The sequence below is a fragment of the Heteronotia binoei genome, chromosome 1, assembly GCF_032191835.1.
Source record: "Heteronotia binoei isolate CCM8104 ecotype False Entrance Well chromosome 1, APGP_CSIRO_Hbin_v1, whole genome shotgun sequence".
Classification (NCBI taxonomy): Eukaryota; Metazoa; Chordata; class Lepidosauria; order Squamata; family Gekkonidae; genus Heteronotia; species Heteronotia binoei.
In genome coordinates this window covers 232,528,336-232,536,268 of record NC_083223.1, presented here as the reverse complement: position 1 = coordinate 232,536,268, position 7,933 = coordinate 232,528,336, and the positions used below count along the sequence as shown (strand labels likewise).

Here is a 7,933-nt window from a genome sequence, read left to right as displayed (position 1 = left end):
TCATTTCCTGCGCATTCTAAAACACAATCCCCCACAGAAATAAACTCAAGGCCGCGCACTGCCGCTGCTTCCGCCAGAAAGAAGAGCCGCTCTGCTCTTCATTCTCTATGTCTCTGCGCTGAGTTCCCGCTCAAATGGGCCTCAGTGACCTTTTGATGAAGAAACAAACTGTATCAACATCCGGGGTATGTGCCTGTTGCTTAGAAAGACAGAACGAGGTAAGGCCTAGCGGTCTTTGAGCGCTGAAGGGGCAGAAGCTAGTCTGATTGTTAGCGCTCTTTTCCCCTGTGCCCGATTAGGGTAATTCTATCAAGATTCGCTTATCTATAAATTACTGTGGATCCTGCCATCGTCCAAAAGGTTTTGGGTTGAATGCACCGTGTGATTGCGCATGCTCAGACTTAGTTTGGGTATGCGCACGCAGTAGATATTTTGATGGCGTAGAAAATGTAGTTTTGAGGTAGTGGAGGAGCGTAACTGTGCTGTTCTGCTTCTTTTTGGGGGTGGGGAAGGAATCGAATGTCATGAGTCAATGTGAGCTGCTGCTTGTTTGTATGAGAATGTCAAGAAACGCCGTTCTTTAAAGCAAAGCAGGCGAAAGTTAAGCATGTAATAATTGTTCCTAATAAAACAGTTAACTGGTTGGGGACTCCCATATCTTGGCTTTGTCCGTTTTTGAGCCATGCCCCTCTCCACTGATTTCATAATGCTTCACCATGCATAGGAAGCTTAACAGTAAATACGGGAAATGTTTGTGTCATTGGTTTTTTTTTTTTTAAAAATATAGAAGTGGCATGGTTAGGGTTGCCAAGTCCAATTCAAGAAATATCTGGGGACTTTGGGGGTGGAGCCAGGAGACATTGGGGGCGGAGCCAGGAACAAGGGTGTGACAAGCATAATTGAACTCCAAGGGAGTTCTGGCCATCACATTTAAAGGGACAGCACACCTTTTTAAATGTCTTCCTCCCATAGGAAATAATGAAGGATAGGGGCACCTTCTTTTGGGGCTCATAGAATTGGACCCCCTGGTCCAATCATTTTGAAACTTGGGGGGTACTTTGGGGAGAGGCAGTAGACACTATACTGAAAATTTGGTGCCTCTACCTCAAAAATCAGCTCCCCCAGGGAGAGGGGGGAAGAGAGGTCTAATTACTGAGCCATAATCCTGGCCCCATATTTCCATTCAGTTTGGGTACTGATCACTGTTCCTTCTAAGCTGCAGTCTTGTGAGCAAAAAAACTACGTTGTGAGCTACTGGCATTAAAATTGTGAGCTACCGGTATTAAAGTTGTGAGCTACTGCATAAATTATTGTGCTCTAGGGTCATCCTTCCTGAGCTAAGACAAAAAATGTGTGAGCTGGAGGCTAAAAATCTGTGGGCTAGCTCACACTACCGCAGCTTAGAGGGCACACTGGTACTGATGCCAGTCTCCACCTTTCGTCTCCACACACAAAGCCTGGACGAGCCCGAAGAGGCCGCCGGGAAAATGATCCCTTCCTTTGGCTCCAGCCTTAAGATAAACAAACAGCACCTTCGAGGAGGGAAGAGAAGAGTCCCCACAAGAGACCCGGAGAGGAGGCGGCGGAGGAGAAGGAGAAGGGAAGGGTCAGGGCTGGTCGTACCTGCGGCGAAATGGAGGGGGCTGGATTTCCTGCCAGCCGTGTCTCTGCCGTTCACGTTCTCCAGCCGCACCAGGCGCTTCATGCGCTCCACGTCGCCGGCCCTCCCTTTTTCGCTCCCCCCTTCCTTCCTTCCTTCTTCACAGCCCCCCCCCCCCCCTTTCCTCACAACCCAGGATGGGACATAGGAATTGAAAAAGAGGCGTCTGCGGGGAGGGCGAGAAGACGAAACAGGAAGGGGAGAGGAGAAGCTGCTGGGATCGGGGCTGGGTGGAAAGGGCCGCCATTCCCCCCCGCTTTCTAGATTTTTGGTGAGCGGCGGGAGGAGGCTCCAAATCTGGGGTCCCCCACCCAGGCGGGGGATTTGGGAAGCCTAGGCATGGTCCATGTTCATTGTTCTTATGAAAAACATTCGTAGACTACAAAATACGAGAGCCAGCTTGGTGTTGTGGTTAAGTGCACGGACTCTTATCTGAGAGAACCAGGTTTGATTCCACGCTGCACTTTCAGCTGCTGGAATGGCCTTGGGTCAGTCACAAGTTCTTGCAGAGCTGTTCCTCTCAAAAGCAGTTTCTGTAAGAGCTCTCTCAGCTCCACCTACCTCACAGTGTGTCTGTTGTGGGCAGTGGAAGGGAAAAGAGATTGTAGCCACTCAGGCTGCTTTGTGTAGTGAAGGGCGGGACATAAATCCAATTTCTTCTTTATCTGAAACATTTTAATTTTTTTCTCTCTCAATTGAACTGTTTACATAGAGGAATGTGTGTCACGTGTTATCCTGATGACTTGGTTGGATGACAACAGCTCAGTATATGCCAGTAGTTTAAAAGTCAAATTATTAAAAAGAAATAATAGTAATTTTGGCATTTGAGCAACTTTTTAGAATGTGCAAAGTGTTTTCTATATAGTAAATACCTACAGCCCTATATGATAAGTGGTATGCTGAAACTTCAATCTCAGATCAGAATAACTGTGGCCTGCTGCTCTACAAATGGACAGATCTTGAAACATTTTGAAAAAAATTCAGACAGAATTTAGTTCAGCAGAATTTACTCCCTTGTAAGCATGCTTAGTTTTATTCATATTACTTTGTCTCCCTTCTCTCATTACCGATACATATTTTCCATGGCAGAACCATGCACATACAGAGAGCTGATAAGTTCCTCCTATCCTTTTTCTGAGTGCTTGTTGATGGGAGAATTCTGTATTCTCCCAACATTCCTGTACAAGTGAAGAGGGAAGAAGCAGCTCAAAGGCACAGCTATCCATACCTTAACAGAATGCCAAGATTTTTGGAGCAAAGTCTGTTTACAGATGTCTGCCTGCTGTAGTGGAGTTATCACTTCCTAGGCAAAAAATGCCTTGTCTTAGCTTACCTCCCCCAAAGCTAAGAAATTGTTGTAGTTGCTGGCTAAAAAGAGGATGGGTTGATGTGCGCATGGTTGGTAGCAGTGACTTCTTTTCCTCTTCCTTGGCAGGGTACAGCAAACAAGTTAGCCAGTACCTGTGAGCTGCCTCTCTCATCTCAAATTGTGGTGGTCTGTTGGTGAGACCACACAGGGTACCACAACAAGCAGAAGCAGATTCTAAGAGGTTGCCTGTGACATAACGGTAGCATGTATAAACTTAAAATTTTAGGGGAGGGACGGTGGCTCAGTGGTAGAGCATCTGCTTGGGAAGCAGAAGGTCCCAGGTTCAGTCCCTGGCATCTCCAAAAAAGGGTCCAAGCAAATAGGTGTGAAAAATCTCAGCTTGAGACCCTGGAGAGCCGCTGCCAGTCTGAGTAGACAATACTGACTTTGATGGACCAAGGGTCTGATTCAGTATAAGGCAGCTTCATATGTCCATATATCCAAAATGTGTGTGTGTGTGTCATATCAGGTAGAGCTATTGTTTTGTGACTTAGTTAAAAAGCAGGATTATTCTGGAGCTGTTAGGCCTCCCACCCTTCTGAGACATCATCATGTTAAATGGCTATTGATCTACCTGTTAGTTTTATGAGGAAATAATGCTGTTGGTAATTCAGTTGTCTCTGACTTATACCAGTGAAGATTTCAATGGACCTTATTAGTGAGAGCCTATTGGGGAATCCAGTGTCCCTCTAATTATCTGTCACTGTGTTCCACTATTTGAATTTTGAAATGTGCATAAAGAAAGGATTTTGTATCTTCATAATGTTGGATTTCATGTAATTGTCATATTGAAATAATGCCAGGAAGGAACTGCTGAGATACGAATTATCCTAAACATTTTAAAGATGTAGGCACCATCTCTTTGGAACTATGCAGCTTGAGGGCTTCTTCCAATTTAATGTTTAATGCATAAATCCCTGGAAATACCCTTGGGCTGTATTCCCTGCCCCAGTTGTGTTTTGAGCTTTTTTGCAGAATGCGCAGAAGAGTAGCTGGAGATCTTTTTCCTCTTCACACTTGTTCAGTAGTAAACAGTGTCCCCAGAGTACAGCCAGTTACTATTGTTGCTTTCTGTGAACAATAAGCATCCAGGGTAAAAATACAACGCCAGAAATCTATGCATTTTACCAGTGGAATAGTTTTTCTATTGGAAACATACAAGGATTAAAAACTACCCCAGGAGTTCTTTAAGAAAACTAATACAGGAAACCATTTTACTTTAAGTGCTCTAGATCACGAGAATCTGAAGGCTGTTCCTGACAGTTTGGGTATTTACTTTGCAACAGAGAGAACCTTTGAGGTAGGAAAATACTCCCAAGGTACAAAAAAAAATAGAAATTATTAATTTACATTTGCAAGTGTACCTTTGAAATTTGTTAAATGCTCGTTAACTGCCTGATATTTTAGGTGCAGTGATCGTACTTGTTGGGGGCAGAGCACTGACATGGACGATGTCGGATTAATAATGGTCACGCTCCCCCCTTCCCTCCAGTCTACAATTGGGAATCTACAAATCCTTGCTTACAGAGCATGAGAAAAGCTGCTCAGTAAGTGAGGGCCTTCACCAATAAATCATAACTCATTTTGTCTGCATTGAATTTTGTAGCCTTCCCTCTAAAGCAGAATCCCAAACCAGGGCAGGTCAGGTGAAGCGTAGTTGGTGAAGCGTAGTTTGCCATGACGGTGAAATGCAAGGGGACAAATGAGCCTCATGATCTCCTAAGTTTAATCACTTAGAACAAGCTAATGTATCTGAATTGTGACACAAACAAGCTGGCAATCATTTGGTGCTGCAGTTGTCATTTATTTATGGAGAATATTTTTGTGCTGCCTCTCCAGAGAACCTGCTGGAGGCATCATGATATGTATGTGTGAATCAGCCCCAAATAAGCTCACTAAAGTTGGTGCCTTTCTGTTAACAAAGGCTAGTTCTCAGTGTAGCAGAATTTGGTATTGATGGAGGATTCTGTTTCATATTTTCCTTTTTATTCCAGCCTTTATGGTTTAATGTCCAAGGCAGTATGAAAATGCATGGGTGTGACTTCATGGTTGCTGTTAAAATGTACTTTTTGGGATATGAATTTATGTCTAAAAAGTCAGAGTTAAACATCTTTTCCAGTGAATAAAAAGGGGTGCCTTTTATTGCACTGACTTTATATGCATATAACAATGTATTACAACAGTTTTTATTGCAATGGTATATAGAAACTGCAGAATTTGGACTGCACCTACACAGAAAGAAATTCCTAGCTTTTCATAAGGACTGTCTTCAAGCAATTGCAGATGTAATTGGGGAGTGCTGTTTTCTCACCATTTTGGCGATGACTTTTCTGTAGAAAAGTAGAGACTGGATACTCATCTGACCATTTATTACTAAGGCTTATTTTAAAATAGATAAGTTGGCCCCCATGGATTTGTTCCCCTTATTGCAGCACCATCAATTGGTGAAAGAGGTTCAGAAAGGCATCTATAGTATAGCAGATCTGAGGTTAAATCCCTTTTGGGGTTAAAGCATACTTTCAGAACAGCATTCTTACTTTTTAGTTGCTAGTAAGAATCAATAACTTAGTTTAATATTGACAAGCAATGTATATAAAGTAGTAGTAAAGTCCATTGCTAAGCTTCCTTTGGATCCAGCACCACCATCTTACTAGTAGGGAGGAGGGACTTCTCTCTTTGAACACAGAGTGCTTACATGTGCTATCTTTACCCTTTTTGGCCTCTTATATATTTTTATATGTGGAGAGAGTGGTTTTTGGACTTCATGGCTAGAAGCCATGCTTTTGGGGGGATGCTGAATGGGATTTTTGAATGTTTGCCCCCCTTTGTCTTGAGTAGCAACAGTCTTATTGCTCTTGCATCTTCCTTAGTTTATGAGAAAGGTAGAACTGGCTGTGCAACACAAAAAAATCCCTTACATATTAATGTATTGTTGAACTGCCTTCTGGCCAATGAAAGCAAATTAGGGTAAAATTCTAGATTTAGAGAAATCCGCAGCAAAAATCTCTTATTATTTTAACAGAGCAGGACTTTAGCTTTTTTTGGGTAGAGATTAATCTATAAGTTCTTATATAAATTATTTTAATATATAATCAATATTACTGTTTGGAGTAATTCTCCATTGCAAACCTTGCCTCATTCGTAACTGCATTTTCCAAGAAACTCAAAACATGTTTATCATTTCAAAGTACCTTTTGTGAAATCTTCACATTTTAAATAATGTCTAGCATATGATCCTCCCCCAGAACACTTTTCTCGGTTTACTGAATACAGGTATCCTCTTTCCCAAAAAGGAGAGAGAGAGAAATTTTTACAAGTAAATGATAGAGAGACAAAGTTGGCTTATGAACACAAATGTAAATAATGATTGTGCCATTACTGATGTTAAATCATAGACTTCATTTTGAACAGTGGACATATACAGAGAGATTTTTGATAGAATATGAAAGCACTTGACATTTGGAAAAAAACCCTTTTTATATATTAAAATATAAAAATATGCTTTGGTGAAGGCTTAAAGAAAATAAACCAAGAAGTAAGGAAATTCACAATTGGGACGGAAACTCCTTATGCTAGTCTATTGCAAGAATGAGGCCCTAGTCTATCTTCAGAGAAGTTAGCACAGAGTCTATCAATTTTGTTGGAAATTGTGTGAACAAAGGAAGGTAAATGGAACAGAACTTTCAGAAGTGCATGCATCATTACTGAAGTTAAGTCTTGTGTGTAACCTGTACCTCCATTCTAATACAGTGGTCTGGATCTACAGAGCTACTTTAGGTTCATCTTGTGGGAGTTATGACTTTAAGTTCAGACTTCCTCATAACATATTATAAAATGCTTTGGCAACTTCCATCAGTTTCAAAAGTGTTTTGCTATGCAACCTGGGTGCAGATGGGGTTCTCCTCAAAAATAAAACGAAAAACAGAATTCCAGGGCACACTTGGGTACACAGAACTAACACATGAAGCTGCTTTACACTGAATTAGACCATGGGACTGCCAAGGTCAGCCTCGTCTACTCTGACCTGCAGTGCCTCTCCAGCTTCTCAGTCTGAGGTCTTTCACATCACCTGCCACCTGGCCCCTTCTGAATGCCAAGCAAATGCTGTATCACTAAGTCATGCTCCCCCAAACTAAATAGGTCTTTTAAAGGGTAGTGCCATTGAAAGAGGGATGGATTTTATTTTAGATGAGCCATTCAAGCATCAGTCTTTAACAAGTTGACTCTAGTGTTCTGATGCATTTCTCATGCTGTTGAACTCTTAACCACTGTTAAGTGATCAGGAGTTGGCTGCAAGCTGATACAGCTGTTTCACATTCTGGCACGAATTCCTTCTTAGCTGTTCATTTTTGACCAGACTACCATACCTGCATGAATGCTATTCCCACATACAAGTACAATCCTGTAGAATAATTTTAGTCAAAACCTTTTGAAATTAATGGCTGTAGACTGGAGTAACTTTGCAGAGGACTGCACTGTTAATCACCATAGCTAAGCACTGATACATTTGTAATATAAAGTTAAAGCCAATAAAGGGTGGTAGGAGGAATTCATGCCAAGGAAGGACCATGAGTGCCTTCATCTTGCTTCCAATTTCTTAAGCATGGATAAAAGATCAGCAGTATGACTTGTGTGCTGAGCACTGGGAGTTACTCCAGTACATGGAGTAATTTGGCACTTACCTCAGAGTTACCTTGGCTATAGAGGATTTTGAAGACTGGTTTAATTCCCAGAGCTCAAGTCACTGAAATTGCTCCAGTGTAGATTTCAAGACTGGTTGTCTTTTGTCAACATGTTTAAATATTTCCAAAGATGCTATGCTTAATGATTAATGATTAAGGATGGAAATTACTGAACATTGCTGTTATTGTAGATTCAAGCTAACCCCCCATTTACTTTCACTT

The 7,933-nt window shown here is 41.8% G+C and overlaps 1 protein-coding gene across 4 annotated transcripts in view; it reads left to right on the top strand.

Moving 5' to 3' along the window:
* Positions 1 to 2: 2 nt before the first annotated feature.
* Positions 3 to 7,933, top strand: part of ASB3 (ankyrin repeat and SOCS box containing 3) — a 52,188-nt gene continuing 44,257 nt past the window's right edge. Inside the window, exon 1 of one of the 4 annotated variants that reach the window (XM_060249085.1) lies at positions 3 to 218. The gene's annotated coding sequence lies outside the window, so the exon portion shown is untranslated. Of the gene's footprint in view, positions 219 to 4,253; positions 4,330 to 7,933 lie in introns of those variants that run through there. The other 3 variants (XM_060249094.1, XM_060249102.1, XM_060249113.1) reach the window with 3 other exon arrangements.